Source organism: Ochotona princeps, chromosome 3 (genome assembly GCF_030435755.1).
Source record: "Ochotona princeps isolate mOchPri1 chromosome 3, mOchPri1.hap1, whole genome shotgun sequence".
In the NCBI taxonomy this organism is placed as follows: domain Eukaryota; kingdom Metazoa; phylum Chordata; class Mammalia; order Lagomorpha; family Ochotonidae; genus Ochotona; species Ochotona princeps.
This window is the reverse complement of record NC_080834.1, coordinates 104,626,742-104,651,804: the sequence shown is the minus strand read 5'-3', so window position 1 is coordinate 104,651,804 and position 25,063 is coordinate 104,626,742. Positions and strand designations below refer to the sequence as shown.

Genomic DNA, 25,063 nt, shown 5'->3' with positions numbered 1-25,063 from the left:
CAAGGAGCAGAGAGGGTGTTGTGGTACAGTGGGTTAACAAGCCACGTGGGAGGTTCACATTCCATATTAGAGTGCTGGTTCAAGTCCTGGTCACTCTGTTGAGCCTGTGTACCAATGTAAGGCACCAACTACAGCCCAAGTGCCTATCTTCAACCTGGCCTTGACCTGGCTTTCACAAGCATTTTCAAAGTACCAGTGGATGGAAGTTCTCTGTTTCTGACTCCGTCTCTGTCACTCTACCTTTCAAATAAATCAATCTTTAAAAATGAATACAGCGGGCGTGGCACGGTGGCCTAGCAGCTAAAGTCTTCGCCTTGAACGTGCTGGGATCCCATATGGGTGCCAGTTCTAATCCCAGCAGCCCCACTTCCCATCCAGCTCCCTACTTGTGGCCTGGGAAAGCAGTGAAGGACGGCCCAAAGCCATGGGACCCTGTACCCATGTGGGAGATCTGAAGGAAGTTCCTGGCTCCTGGCTTTGGATTGGTGCAGTTGTGGTCACTTAGGTAGTGAATGATGGGATGGAAAATCTTCCTCTCTGTCTTTCCTCCTCTCTGTATATCTGACTTTGCAATGAAAATAGATAAATCTTAAAAAAAAAAAAAAATGAGCCCAGCAGAAGTTCTCATTCTTACATTCTACTATTCCTTTCTCACTTCCTTTCTGTCCTGAGCCCACTGGCCCCTCATCCTTGATTCTATAAAGAAAATTATATATCTATATATCTGAAAGTTCCCTCTTCCCAATAAAATTTCCTTAACACTTCTTTTTTCTTTGGGTGGAGAAATCTGTTTGCAGGCCAGGAGAAACCATCAGCATGTTTCAAGAAACAGAAACGTACACACACGTGCATTGCAGGAGGTGACTCAGACACTCCTCTGGGGTCATGACTTGAAGCTGCCAAGCCCGGATCCTTCAGACCAAGCTCGCAGCAGTTTTCCATGCCTTCACCCCAAGTTGAACAAGTGATAACTACTAGCAAATACCTCCCCTAATAAGCATCTATTCATCTACAGGAAGGATGCAGCATTCATTTCAAATTCTAAATGGAAGACCTGAGCACCTGCCTCTTGCTTTCACTTTTCCATCATGCACAACCGTCTTTTCAGACATCATTCTCTTAGCATACCTAGTATTTTTTCTTATTCTAAAATTCTCAATCCTTTCTTTAAAAAAAAGGGGGGATGTATGCATGTATTATTCAGTAAGAACAATGAAGGGAAAGGAGAAAGAGGGATCTTCCATACTTTGACTCATTCCCCATGTGGTTTTAACACCCAGGGCTCTTTCAGGCCAGGAATTCCAGGAAACTAGACTACAAGGCTCAGCGTTGTTTTGTTTTGAACAAATAAATCTTTGCCTTACACTTTAATTTTTTTTCCTTTGCAGATGCAACTTAGAATGATAAGGTTCCTGGTCTGTGGGATTCCGGCTGGTTTGCCTCATGCTGACTCCTGTCATCTGGTTTCAAAACCCTCAGAGAACCTCATTTCCTGTTTGCCACTGGTTCTGGAGGAGGTTTGCCAAGAGCTTTTGGCTGGGAAGGACGGTGGAGTTCATCACAGGCAGTGAGCTGGAACCACACTTGTGACTCTCCAACCTGGTTCCCCACCTTGAAAATGTCAAGATCCACACTGCCTTATCAAAAGGCCTGGGCTTTGGCAAAGTGTGATTGTATCCCGTGGCCAGGATCATGTCAACCAGTGTCTTTTACCTTGCCTGGCAGTGGGGGTTTGGGGCACAAATCAAGAAAGGAAATGATTCTTGAATTATAATTTGTTTTTCTAAAAATTAAGATTAATTAACAAGTATTTGCTTTTATGTCCATTCTGTTCAAAGAACTTAATGGCGATTACAACACAGCAAAAATAGGTCACAGCAAAATGAACATGCAAGATTAGGTTAAAACATTCCTCTGAAATTTCTGTATTCATTTTTGGAATGTCAGTTACTACATTTCTGTAATTTATCATTTTTTTTTTCTGGCTTAGAATCAAGGTGAGAAATGATATTGAGACCAAAGACATTGTTTTGTTATAAAGTCACAGCTTCTTAAAATGCAAATCAGCCCTGTCAGCCCACGCATACACACACAGAGTACCAATACGTTTTTTTCCAAACTTCTAGGGCTTGGGTAACATGAGAAGTAGATGAGAAAACTAAAGTAAGTCCAGAGAAACAACAGCAGCACTTATTTAATTTTTTATAAAAGTTATTATGCAGTACTCATGTTTTTTTAAAGCAAGTATTGTTATGAATAAAACTTATTTATCATACATCTAAACTGTGATCTTGTGTAATGTCAAGTCACACTTAGGAGTCACTTCAAGCATTCTGTGTTTCATTATATCCTTAAAAATAAAATAATAGGTTCTAGGACATGCATAGCTTAACCCTGGAGGGAACTGAATCTTGATTGTAAGTATTTCTATTGTTGTGGAACATTAGGATAAGATAGTATTTTGCATTAACATGGAAGAATGTTCTATTACCTTTTTTTTTTTTTTAGTTCCACTGTTCTTTGCTCTAAAATAAAGAATACATTGTCCCCCCTGCTGTGCTTCTTTGGCAATATGTAGACTATTTTAGACTGTGGTTTTAGATGTTCATATGATTTTGTATTGAGTCACTTGGTAGAAGATAAAACATATAGTTATAATAGTCCCTTGCTTTTCTCCCAAGTATATTTTTTCAAGTCAAGCAAAATGGATATCATTCTTGGGGGAAAAAAAATCTTTAGTATGTTCTCGAAGCAAAAATTGTTATTTACAGTATTTTCCCCTGATAGACTAACATTTATGAAGGATTTTATTTCAAGGCTGATTATTCTCTAGGAAAACCAGAGAATTTCCAGGTAAACTGCATTGTTTAAAGAACATTTTAATGCATTGTTCAAATTGTCATCAGTCCTCCCCTGCCCCCCAAAAAAAGAAGGAAAGAAAGAAAGAAAGGAAGGAAGAAAGAAAGGAAGGAAGAAAGAAAGAAAAAGAACACAAAAAGAAAGAAGTTATCTGCTCCAAATGCCAAATCTTGCAGTTGGAAAGACTTTACAGATTACAATTCTGTTTTGTAAGAACAGCAATGGAAATTAGTTTCAAAGTCACAATTTATAAGCCTCCCTACCTCACGCTTTTTTTTTTAACGTTAACCATGATAGGCATCTCCGCAAGGTAGGTTTTAACATATATTTTTCCTAATTTTTTCCCCTCCATTCAGTAAGAAGGATAAGCTTTTAGAGTACCCAGTCACCGTGGTAACTGCCAGAAAAATTCTCCTGAAGTTTGAAGAGGTCAGCTAGCAAGGCCAACCACTCTGGCCTCTCCCTGGGCTCAGTCCAGCAAGCCCTGGCCTGTGGTTGGAGTGGCAGGCTGGATCTGACCCTGGGAGGTGCACCAGTCCAGCTCTGATATAAATTTTTTGAGTCAGTTCATGGCCTGAACTCTCCAGGTGGCCTCCAAAATCGATTTTGACCCCGTGACCCTGTCTCACAGAGGCACAGCATCCACCCTAAGTAAGGATTTAGCTAGGAATGACAGCTTTCCGCTGAGTGTTATTGGGGACAGTATAAACAATTTGGAAAGCAAAGAAGGAAGTATGAGTACTAGAAATAATTAACAACACACTAAAAAGTAATTTCAAAAATCTTTATCTTAAAAAGTTTGAAATGAGACTCTATTACACAAGTCCCAGGACATTTGTGGTATTTAAAAAAAAAAAATTCAAGGTTTGACTAGGAATAAGAAGCCACACATATCTATCCTTTTATGTACTTTGTTGCAAAGTATGCAAATAGGACAGGCAAACTTGTGATAAATGGATTTTGCAGAGATGCAATGCATACAGAAAAAGGGCACTACTTATTAGATGGAATTTCTAGGATTTAAATATTAAAAGTTTCATGTGTATATGTCTGGAGATATTTAAAATGAGAAAATATGAAACCTTAAAACACGCACACAGAATCTGGATGGAAGATAAACTTGTTGCATTACAAGTTCCTTGATAATTTATAAAACAAAAGCCAAAGCTCTCATCTGGATATAAATTGGAGAAGAGTCAAAAATTTGTGGAGTTACCTCTGAAAGAGCAAAAGAGGAAGAAGATGAAAAAAAAAAAAAAGACCGCCTTTCAGTAACTACGGATTTTCAACAGCTTAAATATCAAAGCCTGGAAAGCAAAAATGATACAGGGGTGTCATTGATGATTATTTCTAACCCCACCCATTTTTCTCCATCCCCACAGTCCCCCAGAAAGCTACCCTGTGCCTTCTGTTTTCTCTAGGGAAGTACTTTCAGAGTTCTGTGGACTCAGAATGTAAACTGGCCATCAAACAAGACAGAACTGCCCAGAGGGAAGACTAGAGGTTTCTCTTTCTCAAACCCTGCACTGCATTTTGCTTCCAGGGGCACTTAGCTCAAAGTTTCCTTTTTTCCAAGTTCTGTTGAAAATGCCTTCCAGAAAGCCATACTGCAGTTGCTACACCAAGTCATATATAGTTGATGAGGTGCTTTCTCATTGGAATCCCACGTGAAGTTTGATTTTAAGTAGGGGTGGGTATTCTTTGGGAGAGGGAACTGGCAGGGGTGGGGGGAGGTGAGGGCGAGAAGCCTGAGCAGTTTATGTTCGTTTATACCCTTTGTGCTTGACAGCCTCTGTGTCCTGGCTTCTCACTAAGTTAAATCCCTATTATAAAATTTATCTTCACAAAGCCTATTATAGTATTCTGAGAACAAATTGGACCATGAATAACTTAGTTGGAAGTGTAGATTATTTTCTACTCAGGGAAAGTTAGAGATGACAACAGCTTAACTAAAAGAATGGTGATTAATCTCACATAGATGGATTTCAAAGTTTCACTCCGGCTAAAGCGTACCTTTGAGAGTTCCCCTCTACAGACTCACAATTCCTTTTTTGGGGGGCGGGGGTAGTAAGAATTTGTGCTCGTAATTACAGTCTCACTCTAAAACAGCCTTTCCCTAAATGTAGATGGTTTTCTTCCAAGTGGTTGATCCATTACAGAGTATCATCAGACTCTTCTTCCCACTGGTTACATCTTATGGTTCGCAACAGTTAATCTTTGTTTAAGGCATGAAGCTCACAGACAGGAATGGCTTCTTGAAATAATCCTAGTTGTTCAATTAGAAAACCATGTAGATTGCTTTACAAAATTTAGTCTCATGCACTGTGATTTACAAAGCATCTTTCAGTTAATTATTTTCTTTCTTTCTTTCTTTCTTTCTTTCTTTCTTTCTTTCTTTCTTTCTTTCTTTCTTTCTTTCTTTCTTTCTTTCTTTCTTTTTTTTTAAGATTTATTTATTTGTATTGGAAAGTCAGATCTCCAAATGACTGTAACGGTGGGAGCTGAGCCAGTGTGAACAAAGCCAGGAACCAGGAGATTCTTTCGGGTCTCCCACATGGGTGCAGGGTCCCAAGGCTTTGAACCATCTTCCACTGCTTTCCCAGGCTACAAAGCAGGAAGGCAGATGGGAAATGGAGCAGCCACGACTCGAACTTGTGCCCATATGGGATGCTGGTGCGAGCAAGGGCGATGATTCAACCATGGAGCCTTGACACTAAGTCCTTAGTTAATCATTTTCTACGATCCTTAAAATAATGTTATGAAATAAGTATCATCAACTCTACTGTACTTGTGATTGAATCCTGTGATCATGCGAAAACAGGGTTATGAACTCAAACTTTATAGTTTGTGTTTCACCAGCCCATGACTATAGGGCTTTAAATAATTTTTGTATTCTATGGTTCTGATGATGAGATTTTGTATTGAAGTTTTAGGTAAGTATTTAGCTTAATGGTTGAAGCACTGCTCAGGATGACTGCATTTCATGTCAGAGCTCCTGGGCTCAAGTGGCAACTCACTCAGATTCCAGCTTCCTCCTAATGTCCATCCTGGGAGGCAGCAGGTGACAGCGAAAACATTTGGGATCCTGCCACCCAGTTGGGCAACTGAATGGAGCTCTGGGTTCATGGCTCCGGTCCCAGCTGCTGCAGACATTTGCAGAGAGAAACTGGTTTTCTTTCTCTCTCTCTTGACTTTTAAGTAAGAAAAATAAATAAGTGTAACATTTAACAAATAAAGATCTTTTTTTTTTTTTTAAAAAAAGATCTTTTTAAAAGAGCAAAGCTTTTTTTTTTAAAGATTTATTAATTTTTTATTACAGCCAGATATACACAGAGGAGGAGAGACAGTGATTCACTCCCCAAGTGAGCCGCAACGGGCCGATGCGCACCGATCCGAAACCGGGAACCTGGAACCTCTTCCGGGTCTCCCACGCGGGTGCAGTGTCCCAAAGCATTGGGCCGTCCTTGACTGCTTTCCCAGGCCCCAAGCAGGGAGCTGGATGGGAAGTGGAGCTGCCGGGATTAGAACCAGCGCCCATATGGGATCCCGGGGCTTTCAAGTCAAGGACTTTAGCCGCTAGGCCACGCTGCCGGGCCCAAGAGCAAAGCTTTTTATATCTCAGGCAAAACTGGTAACAAAAAACATGTGTTTTAGTGGTTGACTTTGGGGTGCAGCGGTTTAAGCCTCCACCTAGATGATGCTTTTCCACACAGGTGCTGATTCACATTGATGTTTCAGCTGCCCCGCTTCCAATCTGCTAATGGGACTGGGAAAGTAGTGGAGGATAACCCAAGGACTCGACACCCTGCCACCCATGTGGAGGACCTGGATGAAGCTCCTGGCTCCTGACTTCTTCCTGGTCCAGATCATTCAAATAAAAATAAATGCCAGCAAAGTATGGCATTTATGTGAAAGATCTAGTTGTTGCTGACATTTGAGGAGTGAACCAGAGGGTATCTTTGCCTTGAAAGAGAGAAAAGGAAGGAAGGAAGGAACGGAGGAAGGGTGGGTGGGTCAGCGTGATGGCTCACCAGGTTAATTCTCTGCCTGGCGCACTGACATTCCATATGGATGTTGGACATATGTGTCCCAGCTGCTCTACTTCTGATCTGGCTACCTGCTCCTGATCTGGGAAAGCAGTGGGTGATGGCTCAAGTCCTGGGCCCTAGCACCTATGCTGGAAACACCAAAGAAGCTCCTGGCTCATTGATTTAGGTTCAGTCATGTGGCTGTTAGGGGAGTAAACTAATGATGGAAGATCTCTCTATTCTGTCTCTTCTTCTCTCTGTAAATTTGTCTTTCCTATAAAAATAAATAAATCTTAAAGGAGAAAGCAACCAACCAAGCAAGAAAGAACATATAAGTGTTTTGAATATTATAAATGAAATAAAAAAAACTGGTTTAAAAATTTTTACAAAATGTTTGCAGAATACTCTAAGAATATTAAACAAAAGGCTTAGTTTACCTAATGATAATTTAACATACAGAAACATTAAAAATTAAGAAATTCAAAAGGATGACACCCTTTGATTCTTAGTTTATAATCTTATTGTTTAATTATATTGTTTCAAACATGCAATGTGGGCAGTGTGGACTGCCCAAGTATAGAAATCCTTGTTTTTAGTTTCTTAAATTACATACAATTAAATTAGTTATGTTATATATACTGAAATTAAGGCATTTGCCCCTGAATCGAGCCAGCGTGTAGAAAGATCCAGCCAAGCGTTTCATCGCTAGGGAAAGTAAGAAAGTGTACAGAAAAATAAAGTCAACTGTTCCAGCTGGAGGCTGTATTCATGAGGCTGTGTGGTAATAGCATTCTGCAGCCTTTCTCGTGCCATAGAAACATCACAGTGTGTCACGCTCATTTTGATGTTGAGGTACATGTTCAAGTCCCCAGCTTCAGACTTTTCATGTCTCCTCTGCTGATAAGCAAATAGAAAAATGCAAATATGAGGCCTCTCATCTTCGCAGGTGTGTCTGTCTAGATGTTATTTGAAAAGTGTGAGTTTCTTATTCTGCTACTAACCCCATTTATTTTGCTCACATGTGTCTTCAGCTGCAGTAGCTCTCTGAGACAGAATTTCTTTCCTTCTTTCCTACCTCCTTCCATTTCTGTTTCTTGCTTCTTCTTATGTGTGTTTCCCACCTCTGGCTCTCCTTTCCTTCCTTCTTCTTTTGATCCCTTTTTCTCCCTATGTTGCTCATGAACTTTTAGGCATTTTTGCTTTGAAAACATAGGGTAGCCCAGGTTAAGGGCCTTAGCTACTATGTAATCTATATATCTATTAAGTCAGCCTATTATATCAAACCTTTGTGCTACAGGCCAAAATAATCACTTCAGTTTGAATTCATAACAAGACAGAGAACTCTCATGTAAAAATATCAAGAGTTCCCCGACAACCTAAATTCACCCCTGAGGGATCAACATTTTAGAGTGTGGAAATTTCTTCTTTGCCATCTTTATGGATCTTCCTATGTCATCTAAGCTAATTTTTAGGTTTCATATGCTCCTTATATTGTAAAAAAGAGAGAGAGCACTTTAAGAGATTTGAAGAGTTTTTTTTAATCAAATTGCTACACATAATATGTAAGTACATAGAAGAACCTTGCATGCTAGCTTTAGAAAGCTTGACTAAATCAGAATTCTTCACTGTTCTTTTGTCACCTCCATCCTACCACTGCAGTCTCAGCAATGCTTCACTCATCCACTTGTTCCTGTCTCCTTCCTTCCTCTTCTTTGGCCTCTCTCCCTCCCCTCCATCACCCATGCCACACCTCTCTCTCCCTCCCCTCCTTCCCTTTTCCTCCCTTCTTCCCTCCCTCTCTCCCTCCCTCCCTCTTTGCCTCCACTGCCTTCTGAGATTCTTTTTTTTTTTTTTAGATTTAATTATTTTTATTGGAAAGTCAGATATACAGAGAGAGAAGGAAAATCAAAGAGAAAGATCTCCTGTCTGCTGATTCACTCCCCAAGTGGCTGCAACAACTGGAGCTGAGCTGATCTGAAGTCGGAAGCCAGGAACCTCTTCTGGGTCTCCCACATGGGTGTAGGATCCCAAGGCTTTGGGCTGACCTCAGTTGCTTTCCCAGGGCACAGACAGGGAGTTAGATGGGGAGTGGGGCCACATGGATGAGAACCAGTGCCCATATGGGATCCCAGTGTGTGCAAGGTGAGAACTTTAGCTACTAGACTACTGCACCTGGCCCTGAGATTGTCATTAATATAGACAGATAAAGACATATTGGCAAAATAGGATTTAAAATTGTGATAATGTATACCAAGGAATTTTTGAGCATGTATGTCAATAAGATATAAAAATGTTCTGTATTATTCTAAAAGGAAAGCATTAACAGTGCCTTAGAAAATTAATGTGAGGCTGGCATGGTGGTTCCACAGGCTAATCCTCCACCTATTTGCACCAACATCCCAAATCAACCCTAGTTTCTGGCCTGGCTACACACATCTGGTTCAGCTCCCTGCTTATAACCTGGGAGAAGAGCAGAGGATGGCTCAAGTTTTTAAGGCCCTGAATCCATGTGGGAGACCTGGAAGAGACTTCTGGCTCCTGACTTTGAATCAGCTCCGCTCTGGCTGTTGTGGCCCTTTAGGGAGTGAACCAGTGGATGGAAGATCTCTGTCTCTCCTTGTCTCAATAAATCTGTCTTTTGAATAAAAATAAAATGAACCTTTAAAAAAATAGAATTACTGTGCATAGTAAAAAGTTCAAGCAACAATGGACTAGTAATTATTCATCTGTACTATATTTCTATCTCCTGGTATCTTGAATGTATCTTTCGTAGACATTTATAACATATGGTGTTCAACTTAATGATTTTTATGACTTTATTATAGTTTCAAACTATACCCAGGGTCTCTAATTGTGGAGCAGCAGTTAAGCCACCTGTTGGGAAGCCCGCTCTTCTTCTGATCCAACTTCCTGCTAAAGTGCCTGGGAAGGCGGTGGAAGATGGTCCAAGTGTTTGGACCCTTGGCAACTCTGGGAGACCCAGAAAGAGTAACCGGCCCAGCTACAGCCATTCCAGCCATTCGAGGAGTGAACCAGTGAATGCAAGATCTCTCTGCTTCTTTCTCTGTTGCCCAGCCTTTTAAACAAACACACAAATAAATCTTTTAAAAGTGTACCTATGCAATCATTCTGTTTCACTTTCAGTATATCATAAAACTAATAAATTACATTAGATACTCATTTTTCTCTCTTTTTAAGATTTATTTGCTTTTATTGGAAAAACAAATGTTCAGAGAGAAGGAGAGACAGAGAAGGGTGTTTTATCCACTGATTCATTCCCCAAATGGCCTCAACAACGGAGATGAGCCAATCTGAAGCCAGGAGCAAGGAGCTTCTTTTGGATCTCCCATGGGAGCGCAGGATCCCAAGGTCCTGGACTATTTTCTGCTTTCCCAGGTCATAAACAGAGAACTGGATAGTAAGTAGGACCGATAGGACACAGACTGGTGCCCATGTGGGATGCCAGAACTTGCAATTGGAGAACTGTCCTGCTGAGTCAACCTGCCAACCCCCAATAAAATCTACGAAGATTATTGTGCTGTTTTGTTGTGAGAGGGTGCGGGAGAGGGTCGGAGAGAGGGTAGAGAATAGGGATTGCTTGGAATTAAGCAATACAAAAAAAGCTCAAGATATGATCCTAGCACTATAAGAAATTGTCTTTTTAAGAATAATTTAAAAGAATGAACAAGCAACTATGAAGCTATCAAGTAGCCAGCAGAGGTGTGTGGAAAATGTGGGATTTAAAGAATGGGCAGGGTCCTGTGCAAAAGCCTAGCGACTAAAATACTCACCTTGTATGCACCGGGGTCCTGTATGGGTGCTGGTTTGTGTGCCGGCTGGTCCACTTCTCATCCAGCTCCCTGCCTGTGGCTGGGAAAGCAACCGAGGTCGGCCTAAAGCCTTGGAATCCTGTAACTGCAAGGGAGACCTGAAAGAAGCTCCTGGCTCCTACCTTCAGATCAGATCAGATCAGCTCCAACCATTGTGGCCACTTGGGGAGTGAACCAGTAAACAGAAGATCTTTCTCTCTGTCTCTCCTTTTCTCTGTAAATCAGATTTTCCAATAAAAATAAATAAAACTTGAAAAAAGAAAAAAGGAATGGGCAGGATTGAGATAGACAGCTGGATATATTCCAAGAGGAGAGGAAAGCAGAATTCATGATGAACTCTACAGAAAATTATTTAAAGGTTTTAAAAGAAAGTTTCTAGGACAATCTACATTGAGGACGATCATTCAATATTTCATCTTGTGGCAAAGCAAGTGAAGCCAGCATCTGCAACAACTGTATCTCATACGGGGACTGATTCAAGTCCTAGGTGCCACTTTTGATTCAGCTCCATGTTAACCACTTGGGAAAGCAATGAAAGATAGCCCAACTCCTTAGGCACTTACACCCATGTGGGAGAGCCAGAAAAAGCCTCTTCTGGGTCTGCCAAGTGTGCAGGGTCCCAAGGCTTTGGGCCACCCTCCACTGCTTTCCCAGGACGCAAGTGGTGAGCTGGATGGGAAGTGGAGCAGCTGGGATTTGAATCTGCCTTCACATGAAATGCCAGTGGTGCAGACTGTAGCTTTACTTGCTATGCCACCATGCAGGCCCCCAATCATTCTTTTTCATTATGAGTAACTTTCTATGTATTGTATTCCTCAGAAAGTTGTGACTAAGCACTGTATCTTCCAAATATACTGATACTCCCCCTTACTAGATAAAAATATGGCAATGACTGGTTGATGTAAGTTCCGAACCAGACTGGACTGCAACACCCATTGGTTCCAGTGCAACTCGGGACTGAAAACAGAACCAACACAGCAATTGCAACCACCAGCTGATCGGGGTGATGGACTGTGCCGGGCCCTGTGGTTGCTAGAACATACAAGAAACTAATCTGGGAATACCTCAAAGTATCTTTGGAGATCTCCCCAATCGAACTGCTGGACTCAGAACTCTAACCAAGAAAAGACGGAAGACAGAACAGGACAATCATTCATCTCAGGTATATGTTGGCAGCCAAATATGGGGCAAACGGAGACTTTATGATGGACCATACCAATCTGGACGACCTCATCGAGCGAAACTGGCAGCGATGCGTAACAGGAGAACTATTAACACCACTTGAGCACATATCTCAGAGCATGCCCCACATCCGGGACTTGGGGTGGGAGGGAAACCGGGTGGGGCTTCTCCCTCAATATCCCCCTTTACCTCAGATACATGATGGAAACAATATTGACATAATAGCATTACTCACTTCCCTATCCCCCTGAACCTTTTTTTTCTTTTTTTTCTTCTTTTTCCTTTAATTGTAATTAACTATGTAAAGATTGTCAACAACAATACAATAAAATAGATTTAAAAAAAAAATATGGCAATGAATCTGTAGCCCTATAAGAAGCACAAAAAGGTTTTAATTTTATTGAGGGGGATACATGCCCATGCAGGCCTGATTAGGGTGGCAAAGGTGAAGTATGGGGGCAGGTGGGTGGGACAAGTGTTTCAGTTTCTTTCTTTTTTTCTTTTTTTTTTTCTTTTCCCACAGGGGAGGAAAACGAACCATTCCTTGTTATCAAACTACATCAGCGCCCAGGGATGGGGGATAGTCATTTGACGACGCCTTAGAGACCCTTATGTGAGTGATGTTTCAAGGGTTACTTGAGTGGTTTTGATAATTTTAAGAAGCTGTTAGTTTTATTGTTCTAGCGTTGAGAAACTCTTTCCAAGGCCTATTGGTTGATGAAGTCCACTTTAATGCATCTCAGACCCAGGAACAGGCTGCTAACTCGGCAAGGAGAACTGTCCAACCTGTTCTGCTTTCTATCCTCTGACGAGGCAGTCGATATCCCCTGGTGACCTAGATGAGCTGGCCACCATGTTCCTTGTGTGCATCTGGACATGCTGTCCATTGCATCAGCCACTAAAGAGGCCAGGTTCTGATGGTTCTCCTATGTCAGACCACACATCCTGTGATTTTTCTGGGGTGGCCAAGGTCTCAGTCTAGCTGTCTAGCTGGCAAATCCTGCAGGAAATCTCACTTGGAGTGACATCAGACTTGACTCTTATTCGTGTATGCCAGCCAATGATGGGTCAGGTTAGGTCTGTCACCTGCACTAGCCAATGCACATTATTAGCTGCCTGGTCAGTTACACCCCAGATCTATATCTCATGCTAACAGATGCCCAGTCTAGCCAACCTACCACAGATCCAGTTCTTCCACAAACCAGCAGGTACCACAGGCTAGTCTGGGAAGCCCCAATAGCAACTCCCACCAGGTCTGTCCCCAGCTCTGGTTTTTGTGTATGCCAGACTCTGCTGTAGCCTAACCTGGTCCTGGCCCAGCCCTCATCCAATCCAGCTGTTGTGCACACCCATGGATATTGTGGCTTAGTTCAGCCAAACCCATCCCAGACCCAGTCCTCATAAATAACCAATAGATACTGCTGCCTTGTCCAACCTGGCCCTCACGCTTCCCTGGTTCTTGTGCTCACCAACAGTATGTACAACCTAGCACGAGACTGTCTCCAGTTCCCCAAGCATGCTCCCAGCCCTGGATCTTGCATCTGCCAGGAGGTATTGTGGTCCAGCCTGATATGACTTACCCAGTCCTGGTACTTGCCAGCTGGTGAATGCAGCCTAGCCCAGCCTGGCCTGACCATAAGCAGCCTGGCCCTAGTCCTAGCTCTCATGCTTATCAGCAGTTCTGTAAGAGAGTCCCTGATACTCCCCTACCAGGCCTGCTCCCAGCCTCAGAAATAGGGTCTCAGCCTACAGAAAGGGGGCTGGCAATGTGATACTCAGTAAAGTCATTGTTCTTAAAAACAGTATTCAATATATGAATTCCACTATTTCACTTCCAATCCAGCTTCCTGCTAACATGTTTAGAAAGGCAGCAGAAAATGGCCCAAGTACACGACTCTTGCTAACTATGTGGGAGATCAGGATGGAACTCCAGGCTTCCTTCTAGCTTCAGTCTGGTCTAGATATGACTATTGAGGCCATTTGGCGAGTGAAACAGCAGATGTAAAATCTCTTTCCATCTTTGCCTGTCCCTCTTTCTGTCACTCTACCTTTCAAATAAATAAATAAATAAATAAATAAATAAATAAATAAATAAATAAATCTTTTAAAATGGTCAAGTCCCACAGAAATATCTTGTGATCAGGAAATATCAACTAACAATCTTTGTATCTTTGGTTTAAAAAGATACTAAAATTTTAAAACTAGGACACAAAGACACACATACAATTTACTGGCAATATAAGAATCTTCTTGCAACAATTAGAAAAACCATACAGACATTTTCAGTGAAGTAGAGGCCAGAAAAAGGGTATTTGTTACAAATATCAGACCCCCTCCTATAAAAGTATAAGTCAAATGAAAACTGAGCTGATTGACAATCCAAGCTTAAGTGATATTTTACAAGAGAAGTGGGTGGAAATTTATTGAATGCAAAGTTAGAGTGAAATTTAAGGTTAAAAAAAATGTGGGTGGACCCAAGGGTTTGGGAGTTTAAAAGAAACACGCTTTAGCTGAGCCTGGTTAATCACGCTGGAAAAAGCATTGGTTAACTGTTGAAAAAACACCTTTAATTCAGCTCAGCTTGGCCCTGCTACTCAAGCTGTATCTCTGTCCTAGCAGAAGTCTTCCACTCAAGGTTCCTTACAGTAAGTAAACAAAACTTTTGAGTACTCATAGGCGGCAAGATTCTATCAACTGAAAGAAAAAGGTGTTATAACTAAAAAGAAAAGGTGTTACACTTCCGGCCCTCAGAGGTATGGACAATACACCTATTTAAGGCTCCACCCAAAGTAAATTATTGACATTGCTTCAGTACCCACTTAAGGATCACTTGTTTGTAAAGCTTTTGCTTTGCAATAACTACAGTTGTGTATCAGATTTCCTCAGCGCTGTGATTCCAAAGCTCAGCTATGGCCCTTGAAGCAACAATAGTTTACAGAAGAAAAAGTGAAAATGAATATAGAAGAAAAAGTGTTCTGCAGTACATCCCAGAAACTTGTACTCTATTAGATCTGAGAGAGAAAGGTGACTGGCTAGATGGATGGAAAGAGAAGTGATAGATGATAGATAGATAGACAGATGGATTGATAGGTGGAATGATACTTGATCAATGATACATGACTGATAGATTAAATGATAAATAGGTAGATGCAGAAACATGGCAGATAGTAATGGACAGTATAGACTTTGGATCTGGTCAGTTAAGCTTTGAGTCCGACTCCTGTGCTACGTCTCTATGTAAGAGCATGGTTGTCTACAGCACTATCTCATTAAATCAAGCTCAGGGTTAAATGAATTTAAACTGCAAAAGTAGTGGTTGCTACACACTACAAATTAAACCATGGTTAACTGTTCTTTTTATTCTGAATATACATATATGTGAGTTACATATGTTATAGATACATATGTGTATATATACACATATACAAGAGAGTTTGTTTCAGACAAATGAGATTTTATTCAATGTATTTTCTCATTTTAGATTGTATTAGGGAGCATATTCTATAATACAGAAAGGTCTCATTCACTTTTCGTAACTGTCGTGCAACTGTCTTGTAACAGGCTACAGTTGGGTTGAATCAGGATTTGCCTAATCGTTCTTCTGTTGATAGCTACTTTAGTTGTTTCTGAATGCTTCTGCTTCAAGACAGCTTCTAAGAATATCTTTTCCTTGAATAATAAACAAGGAATACAGAAGGAGCAGGGATAGAATGTAACCCTATTTCACAAAGCTGTATGAAAGCTCACTAACTTATTTAAGATAGTGCAGCTAGTGTAAGAGTTGAGAAAACAACTAGTTTAACCCACCCAGTTCTACAGGTGCTCCCATTTGATACAGACTGGCCTTGCAAATGTACTGACTTTTAGGTTGTAAGAAGACATTCTTCCATTTTCTGAAATACGTACCAGACGATGTGCTGCTGAAGAGAGCATGAATAGATGTGCACATAAATATGTATGTATGTATATGCATGGAGGATATCATAAGAACATATTACATGCATTGTCCAGCTGTGAGGTGGTAAAGCCTCAGTGCCCAGCCAGATTTAGTTCTCACTGGGCAAGGATTGCTGGACAATGACTTCAAACTACCAGAACTTGTTGTGAAATGCCCTTTCAATAATCCATGTTTCTGATTTTCCACCAGCACTTGGACGATGAGCTGAGGAAACTGCTCCCCCCAAAGGAATGTTCCCTTTACACCTTTTTATTCCAATTTTGCAGCTATCTCATCATTGGGAAACACATATTGAGAAGATGAGAACATTGACCTTAAGCAGTTTATTCCTACCTAGATCATTCAAGGACTTTTGGAGAGAGACAAATGACTTCTCTAAGCTGAGCGTTTCTCTTGTATAAACAGGAATGGCATGTTTACTTTGTGAATACACTAGTGATTTTACGTTGTTGATGTTACCTGAAAATTCGAAAAAGCCTGGAACACGCAAGTTATGACATTCCATTATAATAAGAAAAATGCTAAAATTTAGAAATGTGAAGGACATGTTGTGGCTTTGAAGCAGAGAACAGAAAAAAATAAAGCAACATGTCTTTTTCAAAAGATGTGTCTTGGCTGTCACAAAGTCATCTTATGCTAGTCTGTTGTTTCTGAGTTATTATAACACATCGGAAGCTTACAAAAATGATGATCGCAATAGACCGGATGCAATGCAACAATCTGATGCCTAACAACAGCCACCTCTAACCACTAATGGCATCTAAATAAATTATGTTGGAACTGGATTTTCAGCTGCAGATCCTTATTCTGCCACCCAGACAGCCTTATAAAGTTGCACTTGTAGCCTTAATCCTGCTTGGATGTATGCCTTCTTGCCTCTACTTTCCATCACCCTGGTGCTTTCGTCTTCTTGAATAAGTGAACAATCTTTGTTTCTGTACCTTATTAGGCCAAAGACCAGAACAGCTAGTGATGGCATCGGCAAGCCCTGCGGGCAGGGCTCTCAGCAAACCCAGCCAACCTCTAACAAACCCCTTTTTATACTCCTGTTTCTAGGAAGAATTATGAGGGCGCTGCCCTGCTGTTGATCAGCCCAGTCCGTGGTAGGCCTAGAGATAAGTCCTGCAAGTGTGGTTACTGTACAACAGCGGCCCCCATTCATTAGTTGCTTGTGTGTAATAAACCATCAAGGAGGGGGTGGGGAGGCAGCTGCAGTGTGCAAGGACAAACAACGCATCTCATTCTTAGGAGCCAAAACGTTGTCATTTGCTCTTGGGCAGCCTGTTCTCTCGGCTGTTCTTTCTGATAGCAGAGCAGTGGCCTGGCTATATTTGTGGTTTACCTGCCATCCCAAAAGAGTGTGTTTTGTGACTATGTATACACTCCGACGTTCTAACAGAAATGTTATTATAGAAGAGAACGAAACTACTATCAAATAATTGACACTGAGGACAAAATTGCAGAGTTAAAGGGACACTTTCCTCTACCAAGCTTGAAAAAATTTGCATTAGCCATTGTTTCTTAGCACCAGTTTAATGAGGGGGAGCATTTCAAGGGATACTAAGTGAAATACATGCAGTGGGAATATTTCCTAGCAATGAATTGTGCCTCTTTGGTAACATATTTTTTCAGGCATAAAAGTGTTCATTAAATAGAGAGGGATTTGGGGGATGATTGTCTCTCAATATGGTGTTTTTTTTTTTTTGTCTATAAAAGTGCAAACTCAATTTCAGTTTTGGCTATTTAATATCTAAAAAATACTACTTTGCCACAGTTTTGCAAATTATTTGCTTATACCAACATGTGGGGAAGTTTAATTGTGAATGGAAGACAGTATACCTGTTGAGGGAGGAAATGAGGGACAAAAATTTCCCAAAGGGATTTTTTTTTTTTTTTTAAGAAAAAAGATTTATTTATTTTTATTGGAAAGTCAGATATACATAGAGGAGGAGAGACAGAGAGGAAAATCTTCCGTCTGATGATTCATTCCCCAAGTGAGCCGCAACGGCCGGTGCTGCGCCTATCTGAAGCCAGGAACTAGAAACCTTCTCCAGGTCTCTCACATGGGTGCACGGTCCCAAGGCTTTGGGCCATCCTGGACTGCTGTCCCAGGCCACAAGCAGGGAGCTGGCTGGGAAGTGGAGTTGCTGGGATTAGAACCAATGTCCATATGGGATCCCGGGGCATACAGGGTGAGGACTTTAGGTGCTAGGCCACTGTACCGGGCCCCCAAAGGGTTTTTTAAATTTGGGATGGGTTAACCTAAAAGGATGGAAACCCACTTGAATTTCCTCAGACTACTTCATGAAGAGCTCAAAATGCTGCAGTTTCTGAAACAAATGCTTCTTTTTACACCCAAAGCAGGTGCATGGCATTGTGATATCAACGCTGTGTTTGTTGCTCATCAGCCTCCTGCTGCTCTTCCAAAGGGGAATGGAATACTGTACATTCTAGGCATTTTTTCTTTCCCACACGGAACTCAGGGTCAGGAGAGTGGCTATAGCAGAGTGCAAGGCATGCCAGTTGTTTTGGAATTCTTGCAGGTGTTTAAAGAGCAAAGGCTTCTTTTCAGAGGCACATCTGCATTTATCATACACCATTTGTGCTGCAGCCTATGGTGTTTTTGTTTGTTGGTTTGATGGATTGACATATAATGGCCAGCACTGTTGAGGGGTTGCTCCCGTCCAAGTCCTTCTGATAGTTGGAGTTCTCGAGAAATCAACTGGCCTGAAGTACCCATGATTTTTCAGTGCCCTTCAAAGGAAAATGCCCTGTTCCAAAGCTCTGATTTTTTAAAAATTTGCTCTCTTGACTTTTTTATTACATTGTTTTAAGCTCTAAGAAGAAATAAGGACTTTGATATAATACAATATCTAAAAAAAGTCTTCAGGACCAACTAGTGCTTAAAATTTGTGCAGTAATTGCTAGAGATATTTGTGGCATTTAAGTAAATCTTGGAATATGGTAACAGTTAAAAATCAATAAAAACAAGTGCATCAATGAAGAATAAAGGCAATTAACAGAGGCAAAAGGCACAGCTTCAAAATTCAAACTTTGTTTAATATGCTAAAAAACGAAATTAATATTGTCATTTTATTTTAGAAAGCTTCTTTTTTTTAATAAAAAAGATTTATTTAGTTTTATTTGAAAGAGATTTTTACAAAAAGAGAAGGAGAGAGAGAGAGGTGTTGCTTCTGCTGATTCATTCCCCAAATGTCCAAAACAGCAGGAAATGGGCCAGTTTGAAGCCGGGAGCCTGGAGCTTCTTCCTGGTCTGCCATGTGTATGCAGGAATCCAAGGAGCTGAGCCATCCTCCTCTGGTTTGCAAGGTCATAAGCAGGGAGCTGGATCAGAAGTAGAGCAGCTGGGACACAAACCAGCATTCATATGGGATGCTGGCACTGTGGGTTGAGGATTAGCCTGTTACTCCACTGTGCCAGCCCCTGCTTTTTTTTTCTTTATCAGTTAACGATACCCAGAATTTATACATATGCAAGGATATTATCAATCACGCTGCCACAAAGCAGATGCATGGGAAAGCAACTGTTAGTATGGTGTATCTTGTTGATAAAGTTGGGTCAGAAATTCTCATTGGTATTCTTCATACACTGGCAATGTCTCATGGACATTGATCATGCTTTAAATATTAATTTTACTATTGAGCTAAGTTTCTAATGAATGTTATTATGCTATAATTTTCTCACTTTCAATGTTGAGGTGATAAGACCTTCATCCTATGGTCATGTCTGGAAGAAATACAATAACAAAGGCATACCAAATATTAAGCAAAATAAAAAAAATCACAGGTATGTTCATAATATAATTTTCCATTTATCCCATTGATCTAAGCATTTCTTGGGCAGGCATCTTCCTTTATGTACAAAATACCACCACACTGAAAAATGTTCTTTTCCTTTTGATGAAGCATCTCAGTTTAAGCATCAAATCAGCTCCAAATGAAGCCACTAACAGCATGCTGCTAGGCAATGAGTAAGATTATTTTAAAAAAGGCCCGGTGCAATAGCATAGCAGTTAAGGTCCTCCCCTTGAATGCACCTGGCACAGGTTCTAATCCTGGCAGCTCCACTTCCCATCCAGCTCCCTGCTTGTGGCCTGGGACATTGGGACTTGCCTCCTGCCTCCTGGCTCCTGCCTCCTGCCTGCTGCCTCCTGGCTTTGGATTGGTGCAGCACCAGTCATTGCGGCTACTTGGGGAGTGAATCATCAGACAGAAGATCTTCCTCTCTGTACATCTTCCTTTCCAATAAAAATAGATAAATCTTTTTAAAAAAAAGATTGCTTAAAACCCAAAGTCATTTAAAAAAATGAAAGCAGAGGGAGAGTCATTTTTCAAAAATATTTATCTATTTATTTATTAGAAAGACAGATATACAGACAAGGAGAGACAGAGAGAAAGATATCCTGTCTATTGGTTCACCTCCCAAGTGGCTGCTACAGACAGAGTTGAGCGAATCCAAAGTCAGGAGCTTCTTCTGGGTCTCCCACTCAGGTACAGCATCCCAAGGCTTTGGATCATCCTCGACTGCTTTCCCAGGCCACAAGCAGGGAGCTGGACGGCTAGTGGAGCAGCTAGGATACAAACTGGTGCCCACATGGGATCCTGGTCGATGCCAGACAAGGATTTAGCCACTGGGCTACTGTGCCGGTCCCTGATAAAGTCACTCTTAAAATGGCTACAACAAGGACAAATGGACCAGGTCAGAGTGGAACTTGTGAGTGGAACTCAGTCTGGATTTCCCTAGGGAATGGCACAGGGCAAAATACTTGAGCCACTACCTGCTAACTGCTAGGGGAAGTATCAGCAGGGCATATTAGCTAAGTCATGGATCGAATCCAGGCACTGTAATACGAGAAGCCAGCATCTCAAGTGGCATGATAATTGTTCCTATAAGTCACTTTTAAAATTGTAGGATGGAGAAACAGCATTTGTTTCTCCCTCTTATGTTGATGAATTAAACTCTGGAGATACGGTAATTTTAATGAGATTCATTTCATTTATCATTTTTAAGATTTTTCTGAAATAAAGATTACTTTCCTGTTACCTCATTAGGGACTTGGGTTAAAGGAAGCAGGATTTAAATATACTTAAGTCTTAACTGTGTGACCTAGGTCGCTAGATTTTGGGAGAAAAATTCTCCAGGCTAAACTTACATTTCATATAAAGAATAAATAAATCTTTAGTATTATAGTCGATGGGCTGTTATTACACTGAAAAGTATTTTGTGTTCCTCTGAACACCCTGTTTTGTTTTGTTTTTTAATCTGGCAGCCCTTTTTGTAGCAGAGTTTGAGTAACAACAAGCTCATGATCTTAGAAGTTAAAGCACTTATTTATTTAATTAGGGTTTACTTTTCTGGGGCTCGCAGTGGAGTTTCTTTTATTAGAGCTGGGATTAGTGACAATGGGTGATGAACTAGAATATCTATTTAATACAAACCTGATATCTTTCATCCTCACAGTAACTTGAGAAGACACCTGCTGTCACCCCCATTTGACAGAAGGGAAAATGGAGACTCTGAGACAACAAGCAATTTTTATTGGGACAGACATCCAGTCAGTGGAAGAAGTAGGATTGAAAACCAACTGTGTCCAACTGCACTCAGCTGCCCGCCGTTAAAGCGCCTTACAATTACAAATGTTTGTCCTGGGCTGATTAGGTCGCTGGGCACCTCCCGACCAGCCTTGAGGGCAGTACCAGCGTCTCAAGTTTGTCAGTGTTTCCTCTTAGGCAAGCCGTCCTGGTTAACTTTCCAAGGTTCTACTACGACAATCAGAAGTTCGTCTTTTGACGGAACGAAATGTTGTCTTTCTGGTTTAAAATTGAAAGCAGATGGTTCCCAGCCTCCGCGTGTCTGCCCGCGGTGTATTCCACGGTTTCGTACTTCTCAAAAGTTTTACTTGCTCACTAAACTCCTCAGAAACTTTGAGCGTTAGGGTCTGCCCGGCCAGCATGTCAACTGGAAGCGAGCCTGGCCCTTCCTCGCCTTAGGTGGGTAAGGTCGGCAGGAGTCCGCCCCCTGGAAAAGCTTCCCTCCACGAGTTTACCTTTGCCTGCAGACGGATGTAAACGCCTTTGTGCAATGCCGGCCCTCCCCCGCTTCTTCTCCTCCTTCTTTGATATTACTTGGAAGGTGATTACATAGCCTCAATTATTTCTTTGAATGCACAGGTTTCATGGTCATTAAAATAATCACAGACTCCCCAGCTCTCCCCATGCCTAGATGAGATCCCTCCCGGCCGGGGCGGGAGGCCTCTTCCTCCTCCATTCATTGAGTTCTCTCTGCTTCTCCAGTCTCTTCCCTCCCCTCAGCTCCAACCTCTGCGTATATTTTTTAAAAACAGTTCTTTTGGTCGTGAATCCTCCCATGTATTCAGCCGTTCCCCAAGTCGCAGGGCGGCGTCACCTCGAACACACTTTGTTGTTCTAGGGCAGTGGGAACAGTTTGGGAGTTTGCTGGAGGAAAAAAGAAAGGTGGGGGAAGAAGGGAGGGGAGAGAGAGAGAGAGAGAGAAGAAAGAAATAAAATAAGAGAAAAAAGAAAAGAAGAAAGAGCCTGCTGCTGGCCCTGCTGTACAATCCAAGCTGGCCTTCAAATGGTTAATGGGATGAGTAAAGGCTATTTTTAAGTCTGGCTCCCCTCTCTGAGACACTCTTGAAAATTCACCCTGTACTGCAGAAATCCTAAATTGCAGAACCCTGCACCCCACTGAAACTCTTCAGTCTGCTGTGAGTAAGCCTCAGCATGGGCAAGATTGGGGGTGCGCAGCTGGAGGAGGGGCTCAAGCCCTGGGCCTTTGTAATGGAGGGGCTCACGGCTGAGATCCCGCCGCGAAGGAACACAGAAGCCCTCAAGGCACAGAGAAATAGACCTAGACAAAAGCCCCGTTACATGGTTGCAAATCACCCCACTGCTGTTATTTTATTTACAGTGGTCTGCAGGAGGATTGTTTTCTCTTTGCGAAATTTTTAAGCTTGACGGGCTTTTCCCCTCTGCAAGGGCGGTCACTTATACCACAGTGCCACATGGAGACAGCCTTCACCTTCAGCTTGCCAGAAGGAAGGGAAAAATCCTGCCTGGACAGGATGTTTCAGAGCTGGCTCCAAATCCTCGGATTTCCAGGCTTCCAGTTCTTTCCCACAGCAACACATGGAAGCGCTGGGCATCTAAACTGTAGATTGGATTATGCTCCAGGCTTCTCTGACTTGAATTCCTTTTCTTAAAAGGTGATACCTACGCTCCTTTTCTTGGGCTTCAACTTACACAAAGGTATGAAGTAAAGAGAAGGCATCATTATATTTGAATCGATTTTGTGTCTCTAAATGCATGGACATTTTTTTTCCCCAGTAAATGCCCCACCCCCCTTACTTCTGTTATTAGTTTCAAAAGTAATGGGAGGTAAGATATTTGCTGTGAGTTGGAGGGTGTTTCCCTGGGGGTTAGGATAGAAAGAAAGCTGATAAAAAGTTAGTTTAGAAGCTAAAGTTAGTTTAGAATGTGCGGCTTCCCCTTTTTGCAGTTTGGGGGGCGGGGCGGGGCAGGGAAGAGAAAGCGACAGACTTTTTCTGTATAGAAATCATGGCTCACTTTGGCCAAGCGAACTAGAGCAGCAAGCGGCGCTGGGGTCGCGTAGGAGGGAGAAGCCGGCCACAGGGAGCAGGCTCCCTTCAGCTGGTTTTTACTGTGCTGATGGGACCTTGCTGGCATGCGAGTGCTTGCCACAAGCGTGCTCAAGTTCAGAAAACTCAAAAAGTGAAATTTCCTTATGACAACTCCACAGAGGTATTTACTAGGTGTTTGAGTAGGTAATTAGTACCCAAACCAGGTTTCAGGAAATAGTTTGGTCACCTCAGATGAAGAATATAAAATGAGCTGAAGAGCTTGCTTTTTAATGGATGACTTACCCTGGACAATAGCCCAAGCAGAGCTGGGGAAAGGGTTTACAAATGGTAACTTGAGAAGCAGTGGGCTTCCTTCCCAGCAGCTGAATTCTGTCCCTTACTACTGTGTCCCTTCCCTTGTAGCACCTCCACACAATACACACAAGCCGAGGCTTTTCTTGAGAAGTTGAATATAGTCCTAAAAGCAAATCTGTCAAAGATGGGGGGCTAGGGAAAAAAAAAAAGAAGAAAAGATTTGCTGTTAGCATGTGGACCTGGGCAGTTCGACATTATTTCGTGTTTAAATCATAGTGACTGCATTGTAGTTAACTTTTAGAGATTTATGTATTTGCAGTGCAGAGTGAACAGAGGGAGACACAGAGAGATAGTCTGTCTACTAGATTATTCCTCAAGTGACTACCATTGGCCAGGCCAGTGCCGCAGGGCGCAAGGGCCCACATGCTTGAATCGTCATGAGCTACTTTCCCAGGCAGTGCTAGGAAGAAGCTGGTTTGGAAGCAGAGCTGACGTCACAGGCAGCAGTATCACCTACAGTACCACAGTTTCAGCCCCTTTGGTTTACTTTTTGAAGTTGTCTTGTGGGGACTTCCCTTTGTCAAGTTTTTGGTACCAGACCACAAACGATGCTAAAAAAGATTACCCACATTCTCTTCAAAAGCTATTCCAGAAGATTCCAGAAGATTGGTAACATTGAAGGCCCTAAGAACACTAAGTTCTGCATTTCTGAGTTCATGATGCAGCATGCCTTTATTTGTTCAAGGGCATCCTAATTCGTAAGCGCTGTGCCGCATGGTGGGCGTTAATATTTCAGAAAAAAAGATCAGCTGCGACAGTGACTCTAAGTGCCAAATGGAGAAAAACGGTTAACTGACTTGTAGAGAGGCTCTTGCTATGTATTGAAGCGTGAATGTTCCTTCATCCTAATCCTAACTGCTTACTTCTTTATGGCTACGGTGTCCACCCTCCCCATTGCATGTTGTACCTCTTTAAAGCTAAACCAGGTAACATAGACACCATGTTAGAGACGAGGAGATAGACTCGGGGCAGGCATGGCAGCACAGTAACTGAAGCTGCTGCTTCGATGCCCACATCCCGTACCAGAGTGCGTGGTGGGTTCAAGTCTCACAACTCTGCTTGCAGTTCAGCTTCCTGCTAATACGCACCCTGGAAAGCAGTACTGGGATCCCTGCCACCCACATGCAAGACCCGGCCTGACCCAGCCCTGTTTTTTGGGGGGAGTGAATATGTAGATGGACAATCTCTCCTAAGAGATCTTTATTTGTGT

General features: G+C 41.9%; 1 long non-coding RNA gene across 1 annotated transcript in view; it reads left to right on the top strand.

Moving 5' to 3' along the window:
* Positions 1-2,086, top strand: part of LOC105942150 (uncharacterized) — a 665,512-nt gene extending 663,426 nt beyond the window's left edge. Inside the window, exon 5 of the long non-coding RNA XR_009245186.1 lies at positions 1,389-2,086. This is a non-coding gene — a long non-coding RNA (uncharacterized LOC105942150). The remainder of the gene's footprint in view (positions 1-1,388) is intronic.
* The last annotated feature ends 22,977 nt before the right edge of the window (positions 2,087-25,063 follow it).